Source organism: Orcinus orca, chromosome 20, assembly GCF_937001465.1.
Source record: "Orcinus orca chromosome 20, mOrcOrc1.1, whole genome shotgun sequence".
Lineage (NCBI taxonomy): Eukaryota > Metazoa > Chordata > Mammalia > Artiodactyla > Delphinidae > Orcinus > Orcinus orca.
The window spans coordinates 737,067-753,600 of NC_064578.1; the positions used below are offsets into that span (position 1 = coordinate 737,067).

General features: G+C 55.6%; 1 protein-coding gene and 1 long non-coding RNA gene across 13 annotated transcripts in view; one reads left to right on the forward strand and one right to left on the reverse strand.

The window, feature by feature from the left end:
- ACSF3 (acyl-CoA synthetase family member 3) overlaps positions 1–4,986 on the reverse strand; it is a 66,054-nt gene extending 61,068 nt beyond the window's left edge. For 4 of the 12 annotated variants that reach the window (XM_049702833.1, XM_049702839.1, XM_049702836.1 and 1 more), the window contains exons 1-2: positions 273–1,137; positions 91–173 (exon numbers count right to left, since the gene is read on the reverse strand). The gene's annotated coding sequence lies outside the window, so the exon portion shown is untranslated. The other 8 variants (XM_049702832.1, XM_033406250.2, XM_033406246.2 and 5 more) reach the window with 6 other exon arrangements.
- A 65-nt stretch (positions 4,987–5,051) lies between these two features.
- Positions 5,052–14,342, forward strand: LOC117196688 (uncharacterized). The gene is made up of 5 exons (XR_004476987.2): positions 5,052–7,128; positions 8,739–8,903; positions 9,301–9,478; positions 11,255–11,474; positions 12,382–14,342. It is a non-coding gene; the product is annotated as an uncharacterized LOC117196688 (long non-coding RNA).
- The last annotated feature ends 2,192 nt before the right edge of the window (positions 14,343–16,534 follow it).

The following is a 16,534-nucleotide window of genomic DNA, read 5'->3' on the forward strand; positions in this document are numbered from 1 at the left end:
TCATAAAATAAAACTTGTAACTCTCGTTCCCGTTCCAACGGGCCCAGCAAAGCAGGGAAGGTGGGGACTGGTGGGCGGGCAGCCCCGCACCTGCTGCCAGGAGGCTGCTTCTCCCGGGCTCAGCGCATCCTCTCCCCGACAAGCCTCACTCTTCCGTCTCCTTCATTAACTTGCTACAGGGGAAAACAAATGCACTATGTTTGTTACATGTACCAGTTTTGTTCTCTGTTGTTAATTTAAAAAACAGACTACACACAACACTTTATAATTACCTAACAAAACAAACAGCCCACAGCAGTAAAGGTCGGGATTGAGCTCTCCTCTGTCCTGAGATCCTCCGCGTGCTGGCTGCCCCGGGTGGCAAGGGCTCTGACACAAGGTCTCCCAGCCTCCTGGCCCAGCAGGCGGAAACCTGGCACCAGGGAGATGCCCGCCTGCCTGACCCTCCTGCCTGCAGGGGCCTCGGCGGCCCCATCTCCTCCCCAGCGGCTGCTCCGAGGTCCTATGGAAACACTCCCAAAAGCTCCAGGCCTCCCCCACCGGTGGGCTCTCCAGTACACGTGGCCCACACCCCTTCCAGTTGAAGGAGGCCAGAGTGTCTTGTGACGTCCTGGGCTCTGTCCTCTACGCAAGGTTCAGAGGCGGGCTCGCAGTTGGTTTCACACCTCTGGATTTCTGTTACTATAAAGAAACCTGACAAATTGTAAGAAAACAGCTGGGCTTGACCAGAGAAAATAAGAAATGCGATAAACATATGAGATGTGCCAGTTTCAGAAAGAAAATGAGCTAGTGTGGGCTTCCCTGGTGGCGCAGTGGTTGAGAGCCCGCCTGCGGATGCAGGGGACGCGGGTTCGTGCCCCCGTCCGGGAGGATCCCACATGCCGCGGAGCGGCTGGGCCCGTGAGCCATGGCCGCTGAGCCTGCGCGTCCGGAGCCTGTGCTCCGCAACGGGAGAGGCCACAACAGTGAGAGGCCCGCATACCGCAAAAAAAAAAAAAAAAAAAAAGAAAAGAAAAGAAAATGAGCTAGTGAGAAGCAAACCAGGGGCTTTAAGCGCTTCCTCTTCTCACTTCTAGCAAATTCTTCTCTATTTGCTTTACAGGCAGGAGAAACTAAAACAAAGAGAATCTATAAACAGAAAACCTACCGCACAACGTTTCTGGGTTACGGCCCGAGGCCTGAGTCTTGTTGGTGACCACGCAAGACAGATGTTCGGGGGTGCCCGCTGAAGTGACAGCATTTTCTGGGGTGTTGAGGAGCACAGCACTCAGGCACTGGGTGCCGTGGAGGACAGACAGACGGACAGCCAGGAGTGGCTGCTGCTCCCACCCCTCTGCCTGGCAGGCCTCACAGGGCTTCACAGGCAATGTCACAGCTGCTGCCAGCGAGACCCACTGGCTCAGCCTTCCTCTGCCCAGACACCCCATGAGGGGCCTAGGAAGGGCAAGCTTTCTGCCTGCTCCCCCTGGGGCCCCAGGGACTGGACCACACTGAGGGGGGCCAGTCAGAGAGAAGCTGGGGTCTGAGAACTTGAAATGAAAACTGGAAGACAGGCTGACCGCCACTTCCCCTCCCTCCCTGGCTAGGGGTGGGAGGGCTGACTTCTGACTCCACAGCAGCGAATCCACAGTGGGCTGGGGATGGATGCCGGGGGCAGACAGTCAGAGCAGCACCTCCAAGAAAAACAGAGAGGTGAAGCCACCTGCCCAAGGCCACAGAGCAACTGGAGAAACAGCATCGAGACCCAGGCCCGGCTGGCTGCAGCACACCGACCCACTCTGAGACACCACAGGTGGTGAGGAAGGCCCTGGGCAGGGAAGGCCAAGTCCGTGCTGGGAGCTGCCCCAAGAGACACCACACATTAACTGGGCGGCACCCCCAGCCTAGTCCCTAGCCGTCCAAAGAGGGCACTCAGCAGTCCCTTCTAGATGCGACATGAAAACAGGAAATGCAAGCCCTCTGTTCCCACGGTTTTGTCTTTTAAATGTATCCTAAGGAAATAATCAGCCGTGTACATAAGGGTTCACTGTGGCGTGTTCACTGCAGGGTTATTTCTGCTACTGAAAAACTGGGGCTAAGCCAGGTGGTCCGGAAGGTCTGAGGAGGCCAGGGCACACACACGCGTGTGGGGCTGGGCCACGGCCCGACTGCACCCGCCCCCGCAGCGCTGCTCAGGGGAGGGACGTCCCTCCAGAGACAGGAAGGTGAGCCTCCAGGTGGACACGAGGCAGCAGGGCCACAGGTGGCTTTCGTGTTCTTCTTAGCGCTGCTCAATTTGCTCCAGATTTTCTGCAATGAGCACGTACGACTTCTGTAATCAGATTTTAAAAGTCTAATAAATGACATTTATATTTTCAAATGGAGGTATTTCAACCTCAGCATTAACACTTTCTTTGGTACAAAAAAGGAAAAGGAAAAAACATAGAAAAAAAGAGGAGAATATTAAAATTATTTGTTCTGGATGGTGGACCTACAGGGTGTCTGTAATTTTCTGTAGCTCTTTAGTGTCTCAAAATGACAGAGGCAAATAAAAATGAGATAGCCTTCTTCTCGCAATTAAACCTAGTGGTTCACGGAAGGCTCATGGGGACAATGATGAAGTCCTCACAGAAGCAGCTGGAACGCCCGCTGCGCTGGCCCTCAGAGCACCGCAGGGCTGGCGTCCGGCAGCAGTGACCTGGCCCCAGTGTCCCAGCGCTGGGAGGTGGCAAGACCGCCTGGCTCCGCGTGGGGACGGGTGTCCCGAGGCAGGGTGGGGCAGGTGGCTGGAGCTCGGGGGACGGGGAGCCTGCCAGGTGACCTGCAGGGAGGGAGGCTCAGGGACACGTAGCTGTGCTCACACGGGGGCGTCTGTGGAACAGACGCTGAGAAGGGGCCCTGCCTGCTCACCACGGAGCCTCACAACCCAAATGACTTTTAACTGGGTAAACGCTGCCAGAGTGGCCTCCAGAGAAGCTGCACTAATTTTTTCTCCCACTGAACATGTGGGAACATGGGGCCACCCCTTCAAAACAGCTTTTATGTGCTCCCAAAACCACCCATCATCGAGCCATTCAATACAGAGCTAAAATCTCCAAGGCCAAGGGGAGCAAGGCCCTGCCTTGAACAAGCAGAAGGAACGAGGTCAGGTCAGATGACTGTGTCCTGAGCAGGCCCAGGTGCAGAGAGACCAACAGCTACCTCAGGAAAAGAGGCCACGCCTTCCAACCACCAGCCCCCTTGGCCACGGGGCCCCCCATCACTGCCGGTGGCACAGCCTGGAGTGATGTGGCCGCCCAGTAAATGCAGTCCGGCCACGGGTTTCTCCCTATCTCGATTAACCAACGCCACGCGGCCAGCACCACCGCGCAGCAATGTGAAAAAATCCCGGCCGAGAGCGCGGAGACCTGAGTTCTGAGGCCCAGACGCCTTCTCCCGGGCAGGCCACGCCAGCTCGGCTCCCTCCGGGGGGCCGGGGCCCAGGCGGAGACCCAGCAGAAGCCACTCAGTGCTCTGACCACCAGGTCCCCAGGCCAGACCACGTAGGTTACCTAGGGTAACCACGGCCCTCTCCGGACACACACCCAACACCAGGAAGATGACGTCTGTCACGTCCTAACCGGGCTGCTGGTTGACAGCACAGATTCTAGAGTCAAAACAGGCCCAGCCTGGAACGTTCACTGGTTTTTCCGAGTTTTCCTCAGCCGTCTAAGCCTTCGGCTCCTGTGAGAACCGCCCAGCACACACAGTGGGAAGCACACGGCCCAGCCATGCTCAGCCCCATGCTCACCACGGAGCCGTGTGACAAAAATTACGCGATAAGAACGATACTTGCATTCAAATGAAGGCGGCTGGTTTCGAAATGAATCAAATGGCACCTGACGGCTCACCACCACTGCCGCCAAGCCCGCCCGCTGTCTGCGGACTCGGGGAAGGTGCGCGGCTGGGGAGGGGCCCGCACGCTCCCTCTGCGCCGGACACTTGTCTCAGCACGCTGCCTGTGGTCTGGGGAGCCGCTTTCAAAGTTACATTTTTAAGTAACACTCACACTGCATTCAAATCAAAAACACCAAAAGGGAAAAGCAAACGCTTAAACCCATCTCCATATTAGGACGTAAAATACTATTTTAAAGATGCCATCTGGAGGGATGAAGCTTACAATCTTGGGCCGTGGCTTAATCCACAGATGCCGTCTGCCTTGAAGAGTGGCTCTGGGACATGGGGTGGGGGCACAATAGGGACTGAGGAAAGCTCGCTAGACTCGCTGGGCTTTCACGTCTCACATCAGAACCTCCGGGGGCCCCCTGAAGCCTGCTTGGGGATGTCTGTGCTCCTGGGCCCAGCACCGGTGCCCTCTACCCCCACCTGTCCCTGCCTAGGTCTCCAAACATGCCCCTCCTCGGGATGGAAGCCTACAAACTCCCCAAACACGGGATTCCTGTTCCCACCTCCAATTGTCATCCTTCCCCCTTTTGGCAAACTCCTAATCATCCTTCAAAGCCCCGCTGAGTATCACCTCCTCTTTAGTGCACAAAGCAAACAAAGAAAGTGCGGGGGGAGGGGCGTGGTGCTTCAAGGAGGATTCCTGCGGCCCAATGAGGCCGAAAATGGATTTGTTTCCGACAAGGCAGATCAACTTCCCTCCAACTATGGCTGAACGTGGACCTGACTCACTCCTACACCCCGGGGGCCTGGACGTCGCCGCCAGCGCCGCGAAGGGAAGGCAGGGTCCCCACTTGACGCAGCCCCTGCGAGGGAGGGGGCGGGGCGGGACGCGGGGTGGAGGAGCGGGGGTGAGGGGTGAGGGGGCGGCCTCTACCTCCGCAGGCCGCACTCGCGCGCCTCCTCCTTGCCGGGTCGGAACCGGAACCGGAACCGCAGCTGCGCGCGCACCCCGCGTCCGGCGCGCAAGCGCGTCCCCCGGCGCGGCACCGCGCCGCGGGTTCCGGGCGCGAACGTTCCCCGCGACCGGTCGTCGCGGCCCCGGGGCCCGGGCGGCTGCGTGTTCACCGCTCCCGCCCCGAAGCGGGTTGGGAACCGGGCGCCTCAGGTGTTCTAACTCCCTGTTGGGCGGAGCCGGGCACAAGTCCGCTCGGCCGAAACGTGAGATTTCTCTGAAGTAACAAATCAACCACGGACACACGGTTCGGGCCAGCGCGTTTCCCGCCCGCCTCCCGGGGCGCCGCGAGCCGGGCCGAACCCGGGCTGGGCCGCCGCCCCACCGCCCTCGGTGTCGGCCGTGAACCTCCGGGGGGGCTGAGGACGCGGAGCCCGAGGGAAGAGGGGCCGGAAATCTCCGAGGAGCAGCAAAACGACTGAGATGGAAAAAAGATGAGAAGATCCCTGGGCCGCCGTTCGGTCCAGTAAGAAAAGTATAATAGTTTCAGGAAGGGACCGCAGACGAGACAGAGCGGGGGAATCATCGAAGAAATTCAAGAAAATCAGAACTTCCCTGTTGCAGTGACTGGCAGGGGCCCACAGCACTTGGCAAACAGCGGGGTTGTTCCCGAGCGTGGGTGTGGGGACGCTCCTAAGCGCCCACCTGACCAGACATCCACCTGAACGTGGGCTCTTCTCTGCTATGGTCTGAATATCTGTGTCCTCCAAAAATCCGTTGTTGAAGCCCTGACTCCGCCAATGTGATGGTGTTAGAAGGGGGGTCTTCTAACCTCATGAGGTCATGAGGGCAGAGATTCCATGAATGGGATTAGTGTTCTTAGAAGAGAGACCCCACAAGGCTCCCCGCCTCCCCTTCTCCAGGTGAGGACACAGCGAGAAGACGCGGCCCATGAACCAGAACGGGGGCCCTCACCAGACACAGACTCTCTTGATCTTGGATTTCCAGCCTCCAGAAATGTGAGAACTCAAGCCCCCCAGTCTGTGGCATCTGTTACAGCAGCCCAGATGGACTCCGACTCACCCCCGAGGTTGTCCGTCAGCGTTCCCATCCCATCCATCATTCCTGGGCTCAGTCGTGCAGACTCCCCTCCTTGCTTCCTGCCTTACCTCACATCCAGTCCTGCTGGTTTCTCCTTCAGCATCTTTCAGAAACCAGCCACTTCCCACCATCACCCCTGCAACCAGGGGGCGGTGGGGAGGGTGCTGGGAAACCATGGTGTCACATCCTGATTACTAAAATAGCCTCCTCCTGGCTTCCCTGCTTAAACCTCCCTGCCCCGTCAGTCTGTCCCCAGCACAGCAGCTGGGTGGCCCAGTGACCACTCTTGTCACATCCTAGCATCCTGGACTCTGGGGTCCCCCACCTGGCAGACGGGAGCAGTCATCCTGAGGAAGATGGAACTGGGGGAATAACTGTTGTGTTTGCTCTATTGAGAGGAGATTTGAACCACTGAGGGAGAGTTTGGGGCTAGAAGAAGGATAAATACCTAGAAAACTGATCAAGAGGAAAATAGGTGAGGGACTTCCCTGGTGGTCCAGTGGGTAAGACTCCGCGTTCCTAACGCAGTGGGCCCAGGTTCCATCCTTGGTTGGGGAACTAGATCCCACATGCCGCAACTAAGTGTTTGTATGCCGTGACTAAAGATCCCATGTGCTGCAACTAAGACCCTGCGCAGCCTAAATAAATACATAAATATTTTTAAAAAGAGAAAAATAGGCGATAGTTAAATACTGGGAGAACAGCAGCAAAGGCAAAGTATCGCGTGGCTCTAGGAGGCTTGGCTCAGACAAGCATTTACAGAATTGCAATAATGTAAACACTTATAATGCAGACATTGACGTTGGTCTAATGAATTTAGGCAGTCTCCCTCTCCCCCTCCCCCGTCCCCCTCTACCTCCCTCTCTCTCCCCATCCTTCTCTCTCTCCCCCTCTCCTCTCTCCCTCCCTCTCCCCCCTCTCCCCTGCTCTCCCTCTCCCCGGCTCTCCCTCTCCCCCTCCCTCCCTCTCTTCCCTCTCCCTCCCTCCTTCTCTCTCCCTCCCTGCCTCTCTCTCCCTCTCCCCCTCTCTCCTTCTCTCTCCCCCTCTCCCCACCCGTCCCTCCCTCTCTCTCTCTCTCCATCTCTCCCCCTTTCTCCCTCTCTCCCTCTCTTGGGCAGGGATGGGGGCACAGGAAGGGTGTGGCGTGGAGAGAGACGCTGAGGCTGGGTGTCCATCACAGGAGCAAAGAGCGCCGGGGTGGACACGTGGAGGTAAATATCAAAGGAATTGAAAGCCATCTCTGGTGATTGGGAAGGGAAGGGGGGTTCCTTAAACTGTGTGGCTGGATAACTGTGTACCTGTGATAAAGATAAAAGTTAAACTAGACTATAAAGTAAGTTTTAAAGGGGGAGGAGACAGGAAACACCTCAAGGATGTCCACGTGGATGTGGCTCCTCTCCACCTGCAGGCGGCCCCTGCCCATCACTGAGTCTCCTTGGCTGCTCTCTCGCCTCTGGTCCCAAACACTCCAAGGATTCCCAGGGGTTTGCTTTCCACCAGGCACACCATGGGAACAGGAGCCTGATCAGCAGCTGTGGCAAATCCTTACCATGGCGCCACCACCTCTGCTGAATAACCCAGGACCCCATGGCCTCCCACAGCTCACGACAGGCAGCTGGGTGTTTGTGCAGGTGCCGACGTGTCCCCAGGTGTGTTCCAGGCACCGGAGATGTAAACACAGCCCCTGCCCTCCGGTCACTTATGTGCTCGTGGGGGAGAAGGAAAGGGAATAGTTAGACAAGTCATATGCCATTGATGACATTATAGACTGAAGTTTTTGTCCCGCCCCCCCCCACCAAATTCACATGTTGAAACCCTGCCCCTAATGTGATGGTGTTAAGAAGTGGGGTCTAGTGAGACAATCAGGGTTATATGAGGTGATGAGGGTGGAGCCCCCAGGATGGGATTAGTGCCCTTACGAGAGTCACGAGAGAGCCTGCTCCCCTCTCTGCTCTCCGGCCAGTGAGGACACAGTGAGAGGACGGCTGTCTAAAGGCCAGGCAGTGGGCTCTCATCAGACACATCCAGCCCCCAGACGTGTGAGAAAGAGGCACGTGTCGTTCAAGCTGTCCAAGCCGAGACAGACAAGTGGTCTGGAGGAAGATCAAGCCAGGCCAGGTGATGGGGGCCCTCAGAGAGCTGCGCGGAGCCGGTGTCTGAGGCTGGCTCTGACCACAGGAAGTGAGGAGACTGAGGCTCTGAGTGCCTGTCGCTCTGACAAAGTGACAGAGCAGGTTTGAACCCGGAGCTCTGCTCCCTGCTCCCCGCCTCGTGCCCCTCACCTTTTCATGGCTCTGAGATTCTTGAGCAAACAAGCAGACGTGTGTCCTCGTGCTTAAGACCAAAACTCTTCCCCACACAAAGCCAGATAGCTCCTTCCGACAAGAATAAATGGTCTCCACGGCGACATCCTCAGAGGTGTTCCCAGCAGTGTTGCTGTTGTAGCCAGGAAACAACCTAAGTGCTGCTCGGTGGGGGCTGAGTTAGGACAGAGGAAATAGCGAGATCACAGGGCCCCACGAAGTACAGTAGTGAAGCTGTATAGAAACACTAGAGGGCTTCCCTGGTGGCGCAGTGGTTGAGAGTCCGCCTGCCGATGCAGGGGACGCAGGTTCGTGTCCCGGTCCAGGAAGATCCCACATGCCGCAGAGCAGCTGGGCCCGTGAGCCATGGCCGCTGGGCCTGCGCGTCTGGAGCCTGTGCTCTGCGGGAGAGGCCGCAACAGTGAGAGGCCCGCGTACTGCAAAAAAAAAAAAAAGAAACACTGGAATTGCTCATAGCAGTCTACGGTTGAATGAAAACAGCATAAATAATTTCCTAGATCCTCCCACTGGAAAACTGGAACACAAAGCCACGTGCACTAGGATTTCCCGCTGTGCACTCAGACAAGCTCTGAAGGATGGGACAGCACCTAGGAGGGAGGCACCTGTCCTCTGAAGAGACGGGCTCCCGGGATCACCGCCGCTTTGGTCTCCCATGGCCACGTGTACGGTCAGGAGGGAGCGGCCCTGCGTGCAAAGTGCTGGGGCCGCCTGGCACGGCAGGCCCTAGAGCCGGGAGGCCACAGGAGGGGAGTGCCTCCCTGCTCCTGGGGCATCCGGGGGAGCCCTGCTGTTCCGGACCTCAGCTGCCCTTGGATCTGACCCTGGGAGGAGAGCCGTCCCCGGGAGGGGGTCTGGGGGCGGGGATGGCCTCAGCAGGGCTGTGGGACGCTGGGGTCCACGTGCTCCTGTCTATGAAATGGGCAATGACAGCTCCCACCGCGGTTCCCAGCTTAATCCCACTGGGAAGGTCAAAGAGCCGGGACACTTAAAGCTGTTCATAAATATTAGCTGCGGTCACTACTGTCGTCATCAGCATCTTTATCGCCCGCCCCTCAACAGAGACCCTGAGCAGGTGCACGGTCAGTGGAAGTGGAATGAATGGGCGGCTTCTCCCGAAGGCAGATAAGAGCCTCCCCACCTGACAACTTGCCCTGAGGCCCCCTGTCCACTCCCAACCCCCAGCCTTTCCCAGGGGAAACCCTTCCAGCTGGAGCACCCAGGAGCCGCAGGAGACCAGGTAGGAATCTTTCCCCCCACTGATTCTGTTCACACCTCTAGTTTAATGAGCCCAAGCTGCTGGGGGCGTCTGGGTCACACCTTTTCACTTGATTAAAGCAAAACACATGCGCTGGCAGCAGCGTCCTCGAGAGCACGGAGCTTCCCGCCTCACAGGGACGGAGCTTCCCGCCTCACAGGGACGGCTGCTACACGAAGAAGGGGCTCAAGGGCACCGAGGCAGCCCCGGGAGCACTTATGGAGGACGTGCCAGTCAGAGCTGGGGTTAGGGTCAGGCAGCACTTGGGTTCCGCCCTGCCTTTGGCCACCAGCCTCCACACTGGAGGTCCAGCCCCACTGTGCCCGCCTCCTGTGTCCGTGCCCACGTACAGTCCCATCCCAGCTGAAGAGGCTGACCTGGGCAGGAATGTGAGTGACTCTGGGCAAGGTCGTGACCAGCACTGAGCTTCCTCCTGCCTCTCTGATCGCTCACCCCGGGGGGAGCCACATTGTGAGGGCACTCAGGCAGCCCCGGGGAGAGGCCACACGGGAGGAGCTGAGGCCTCCTGCCCACAGCCAGGGGAGGAGCCTCCTTGGAGGCAGGTGGAGCCTTCAGGGGAGACGGGAGCCCTGCCGACACTCCAGCTGCAGCCTCACTTGAGTCCGAGCCAGGGCCGCCAGGCCGAGCCACTTCTGGGTTCGGGACCCACAGAAACTGACATCCTAAGTGTGTTGTTGACGCTGCTAAGTTTGGAGTGATTTGAATATAGAAACAGAGAGCCAATACCCTGCTTCTGCTAGCTACAGTTGTGTGATAGCAGGCAGATTAATCTCTCTGAGTGTCAGCTTCTCACCCGAGAATAAGAATGCCTACCTCCAATGGATGTTATAAAAATTAAATAAGCTCTTGGCATTGGGCCTGGGATACAGCAAATGCTGAAAAACTAGCTGTCATCATTATTATGAAATATTTACATAAATATATCACAAGATGCGAAGGGCTCAGGAAGACCTCACTTCAAACAGGTGGGTTCAAGGAAGGCTTTGTGGAAAAGTAATGTTTGACTTGGTCCTTGAAGGAGAAGCAGGAGCTGGACCCGAGGAGATGGCGGGAAGGGCAGGAGGGTCCCTGTGGGCAGTTCACGCTCAGCGTAAACTCGGGCAACAGGAGGTGAGACTGTGAAGGCTGGCTGGGGTCAGATTGGGCTGCTGGCATTAAGGGGTCTAGAATTTACATGCTGGGAAGTGAAGCCACCGGTTCTGAGTCAGTGGAAGTGGAATGAATGGGACGGCTTCTCCCGAAGGCAGATAAGAGCCTCCCCACCTGACAACTTGCCCTGAGGCCCCCTGTCCACAGGAGCGAGAACCCCAGGCACGGCCCCCCAGCACACAGGAGCCCTTCGGAAGAGGTGCTGAATGAATTAAATTCTCCCCGACCCCCAAAGCATCCCCTCTTGGATTCCGGCAGGAGCAAATATTAAAGAGGGTGCCTGGGGCTGGAAGGAACGGTTGTCAGGCTGCTGCTGCAACTGATGTTTTCTCCCAAGCCCAGGATCCAGCTGTGTCTGCTGTCTGACAAACGTTTCCACTCGACCTCCCTTCTTCCCTCTGAACCCTGAGTTTGTTCATGTTCCCAACTTCCCTGCGAGCCATGTGGGGAAGAGAGGTGGGTCCCAGACCTCCAGCCCCAGAGGGCAGATCACGATTGGCCTAAACCAGCCACAGGGGTCTCATCCCCTTGCCAGAGAGTCTGGCCCAAGGATGTGAGGGCAAGTCTGGGCAGGTTCTCCTCACGAAGGAAACAAGATGCGTTGGAGGAAGCAGCCCCTCTTTTTTCCTGGTGGACGCTGTGTCTGTGTGTGATGTCTGGAATTGCCACTGCCATCTTGTAACCGTGAGGAGTGCCGTCCTGAGAGTGAGCCAGTGGGAAGCCAGGCAGACAGAGCCTGAGTCCAGGGCGATATCCAGAGCCACTGCGCTTACATGTGGAGCCCTCCTGCCTCCAGACTTCTGCTTGGGTGAGCCTAGGATTCTCCTTCCTCTCTGATCATGTTGAGTTTGGGTTTTCACACTGCAGGTGCCAGAGGAAGGTGGGAGTGGGAGGAGGGATAGACTCATGACGAAGCAGTCAGCTAATCAGAGTCTTTGTTGAGCACTGGTTAGGGAGGAAAAGGTGAAGAGGGAGAGCTAGGTCACCACACTCCAGGGGCTTCGCCACACAGCTGGAGTTCAAAACCGGCACCCGAGACCAGAGCAAGTGAGCGAGGAAGGGAGAGTCCTCAGAAAGCCAGGGCTTGGAAGTGGGGAGGCCCCTGGCTGGGGCAGGTGGACACTGCATTACACGAGGAGGCAGTGGGGTAAGGGGGCGGGCGTGAGTGTTCCCCCTGGGAGCTTGAACTGGGTCCCCTGCGCCAGCCCACAGTCTACCCCCCAGGGCCCCAGCCCTTCCGGGGTCTGTGAGGTCAGACCCGCTGCATAACGACACTGCTGCCATCTGCCTTTGTCACAAGGTGACCTTTGCACTATGGGCTCAGCCCGGACTGTGCTCACGGCTCACACTCGTGGTCAGAGCAACACGGCTTCCCCGCGGCAGTCCTCAACGAGGCAGCAACGAATACCAGTGGTGTTAAATCCCAACCCCAGAGTAATCATCTTTCTAATGTCTTCTGTGGCAAAGTGGGAAGTACACATAAGCCACTTGTCTTGCTCTGGGGTTTGATTTTGTGTGTCAACCTGACTGGGTTCAGGGAGGCCCAGGTGGCTGGTAGCACATTATTTCCGGGTGTGTCTGTGAAGGTGTTCCTGGAAGAGATTAGCGTTGGAGTCGAGTGAAGATCACCGTCGCCAAGGTGGGCGGCCGTCGTCCAATATGCTGGGGCCCAAATGGACAAAAGGGGGGGACGCCGGGTTCTCTCTCTTCTTCAGCTGGGCCTCCACCTTCTGCTGCCCTTGGACCTTGGGGCTCCCGGTTCTCAGATGCTGCTTTGGACTGAATCACCCTTGCAGACGGCGTATGGTGGGACTCCTCGGCCTCCGTGACCACGTTGCTACTTCCCATAACAAATCTCTTCTCACATGTATCTATATGTACCCTACTGGTCTGTCTCTCTGGAGAACCCTGACCGAGCACAGGGTGGTCTCAGGGAAGCTTCTCTCGGGACACCTTTTTAATGGGAAAGAATGACACAGATGGCCCGTCGTCACCCAGACTTGGGCATCTGCAGACAGTTCCTTGAAAATGAATGAAGTAAACCTGCCAGTTCAAGAAAAACACCTGACGGTATTTGTGTAAATGGTAGCAATTTGTCCTGCAATCCCACTCCTGTGCATGTATCTGGAGAAAACCATAATTCAAAAAGATACACGCACCCCAGTGTTCACTGCAGCACTGTTGACAAGACATGGACACAACCTAAGCATCCATTAACAGATGAATGGATAAAGAATATGTGGTATTTATACACATGATGGAACACTACTCAGCCATAAAAAAGAATGAAATAATACTATGTGCAGCAACATGGATGGACCTACAGATTATCATACTGAGTGAAGTTAAGTCAGAAAGAGAAAGACAAATATCATATAATAGCACTTATATGTAGAATATAAAAAAATGATACAAATGAACTTACTTACAAAACAGAAATAGACTCATAAACATAGAAAACAAACATGGTTACCAAAGGGAAAAGGGGGGAGGGCTAAATTAGGAGGTTCGGTTTAACACACACACAATACTATGTATGAAATAGATAACCAACGAGTACCTACTGTATAGCACAGGGCACTGTGTTCACTATCTTGTAACATAATGGAAAAGAATTTGAAAAAATATCTATACAGAGGTAGATAGAGGTATGTATATGTATGTATATATATATATATATATATATATGTATGGAACTGAACCACTGTGCTGCACACCTGGCACTAACACGACATTGTAAATCAACTCTACTCCAATTTAAAGAAAAATAATTATTACTGGGAAAAATGAGATATTTACCAGGAAGAAAAAAGGGAACATTTGAACTCACAAGAGAAAATTCTAATTTTGGAAAAATTGTGCTACTTCTTTAATCTTAACAGCTTTGCAACACTTAAGGACATTTCTGAGAGCAGGGATAATATTAATAAATGTGAACTTTTACATAAAAAAGTGTCAATATTTGGATGCATAACTCAATGAACCAATATTTTCCAATGACCCACGTGGGATGTTATGAAATCATTCCTCGGGGAATGATCCACTCAGAGTGCAAAACACACCAGTAGATTTTCATGGAACAGAGTAGAAAAGGGTCACTGATTTGGTGTCAGACTCCACATTACAGCTAACCTTTAAGAAAACACTACTTGTTGAGTTTTGGTGTAGCATCAAAGAAAAAAACATCCCACATTCTCTGTTAATAAAATACTCCACAACACATACCTGTGTGAGGCCGAATCTTCTCCACATATTTCACCCAGGACAGTGTATCACAGAGACTGAATGCAGAAGCAGATGTGAGAATCCAGCTGTCTCCTGTTAAGCCAGGCATTACAGAAATGTGCAGAAATGTAAGATAACGCCAACAATGTACAATAGTGAAAAATACATAATAATAAATACAAATATAAAAATATATAACAATTTAAAAAAATGTAAAAGTGTCTAGAATTGTTTTTTTAATAATAATAAAGATGATGTTTATTAAGGGCTTCATACTATGTTAAGTGGGTTTTTTTTTAAGTTATTACTATATTTTATTAATGAAGCAAAGTGACTAATTTTTCTACAGTTACACATCTAGTAAATGACAGTTAGATTTTTTTTGGTTAGTTTCTGCTTTATAACAAAGTGAATCAGTTATACATATACACATATCACCATATCTCCTCCCTCTTGCGTCTCCCTCCCTCCCACCCTCCCTATCCCACCCCTCTAGGCGGTCACAAAGCACCGAGCTGATCTCCCTGTGCTATGCGGCTGCTTCCCACTAGCTATCTACCTTACGTTTGGTAGTGTATATATGTGTTTTTGAAAATATAGTTATTTTCATTAAAATGTAATTTATATTACATTTATTTATGGTGATTTTCAGTAAATTGATAAGTAAAGATTTAACTTTTTCATTTTAATTTTAATATGGTATGTATGTATCGATAGCTAGTGCTACATAAAGTAAAGCTTTTGGGGCCCCTGATGATTTTTAAGGCTGTCAAGGAGCCCAAGACCCCTCAGGAGCCAGCTGGACTTGAGCAGCTCAGTGCAGGCCCTGATCCCAAGCCCAGGTGCAAGGGGCAGGCTGTGCAGAGCCTCGCTGGCCCCCTGCCCTCTGCCTTCTCTCACCTGTGATCCATCAGACGTCTCCCGAAGGCCTCAGCACAGAAAGGCGTGAGCCAGGAGTCCTGGGAAGCCGAAGGACTCTGCTAGCCGGAACGTGGGTGTGCGGGAGCCTGCGAGGTAGGCTTCCAGCCAGTCGGCTCCATCCTCAGTTGTCCTGGAGCCTTTCCTCCCGCTGCGTTGGGCCCCTGAGGACAGGGCACCAAGGCCACAAGCCAGGCCCACAGGTGGGATCATCCTTAGGTCCTGTCTTTTAACAGGAGATGTCCTATTTCCCCCATTTTGTAGGAAAAATCACCCTGAGCTCAGATCAGAGAGAGTATGCGAGCCGTCAGGGTGCACAGCGCCCAGCCCTGTCTCCAGCAGGGTGTGGAGCCCGGGAACCTGCAGGGACGGAGGTGGCAGGTGAGTGGTGCTGGGAGCCTATGGAGGACGGAGCGGGGAAGAAGTGAGGCAGGTGACCCAGACAACGCAGGTGGACGCCTGCGGGGGCCTTTCACCCGCCGCCAATCGCGAGCTGAGAGTTCGTGCCTGAGGCTGGCAGCCGAGGGATTCGTCCACGAGGCCACGGTGCCCCCAGGTCCAGCAAGATCTTGGGTTGCCCAGGGCAGAGCCATGGGGCTGGGGGGCTGGTGTGTCGCTTTGGGCTCCAGTCTCGCCCCAGCTCCTCAGAGCAGCTTACTGTCGGGAAAACCAGAGGCCTGGCAAGGTTCTGGTCCTGTCCAGGTCCCAGCTCTGCCATAGTCTGAACCCAGCAGCTGGCCCTGGAGGGGGGTCCTGCTCGGCTCACGTCCGCATCGGCCTGGAGCAGGAGGTCCGCTGAGCCCAGCCTCGGCGGCAGGCCCGGCCCCTCCCACCCAGGCCCCGCCCCTCCCACCCAGGCCCGGCCCCGCCCCGCCCCGCCCCTCAGGGAGCGCAGGCCCTGAGAAAAACAGGTGCGCTCGCCGCGTAGTCCATCCGGCCGTTCGGCCGCTCCTGCTGGGGCCAGGTCTCCCGTCCCCATCCTGGGGCCTGGACTCGGCCTCCGCTCCTGGTCTCCTCTGCTGTTCTCTGTCGGAATGATATTCGAATTCAGGTCACTTTGGGCTCAACGCCCCACTTCCAGACCCAGGGCAGAGTCCTCAGCAGACAGGGGTCGGCCTCCACCCAGGCATCACCCAGGCAGCCTGGGGCGGGGCAAGGTGGCCTGGGCCCATTCCCAGCAGGCAGAGGCTGGAGGGCCCTCGCTGCACGGGGGCCACTGGCCATGGGCGAGCAGCGGGGCGCTCCACAGCCCGCTCTCCCCTTCCCCCTCTCCCCAGGAAGCAGGTTTCCAGGAACTCTTCTCCGATCCTTGCGCTTTTCATTTAAATGCTCCCAGGGCACATATGCACCGGTAGGAGGGCCGTCTGGGTTTAATCAGAATGACAGCTGAGCGGCCTGGGCCCCCCACCCCGGGCGTTCCTGAGTGGGCTCGGTGCCAGCCAGTCTGCAGCACAGCCGTCCTGTCCTCATGCCCCTTCCCGCCGCCCTACCGGCCCCTCGGTGCCTGTGTCTCCCGGTGCAGAGCAGGAGGTGGGCCCAGGTTCCTCTCCAGGACCCTGACCTGTCCCCTCAGACGGGAGCTGCCCCCCGGGGCACCTGCGCTTGGGAGAGGCCACAGGGTCAGGCCGATTCTTGGCCCAGGAGGCCGTCATATGGACTGGGCCCTCGGGGGCCTGCAGAAGCAAGGCGAGGCAAGGTGACAACGATGTGAGAGTAACGGTGGTG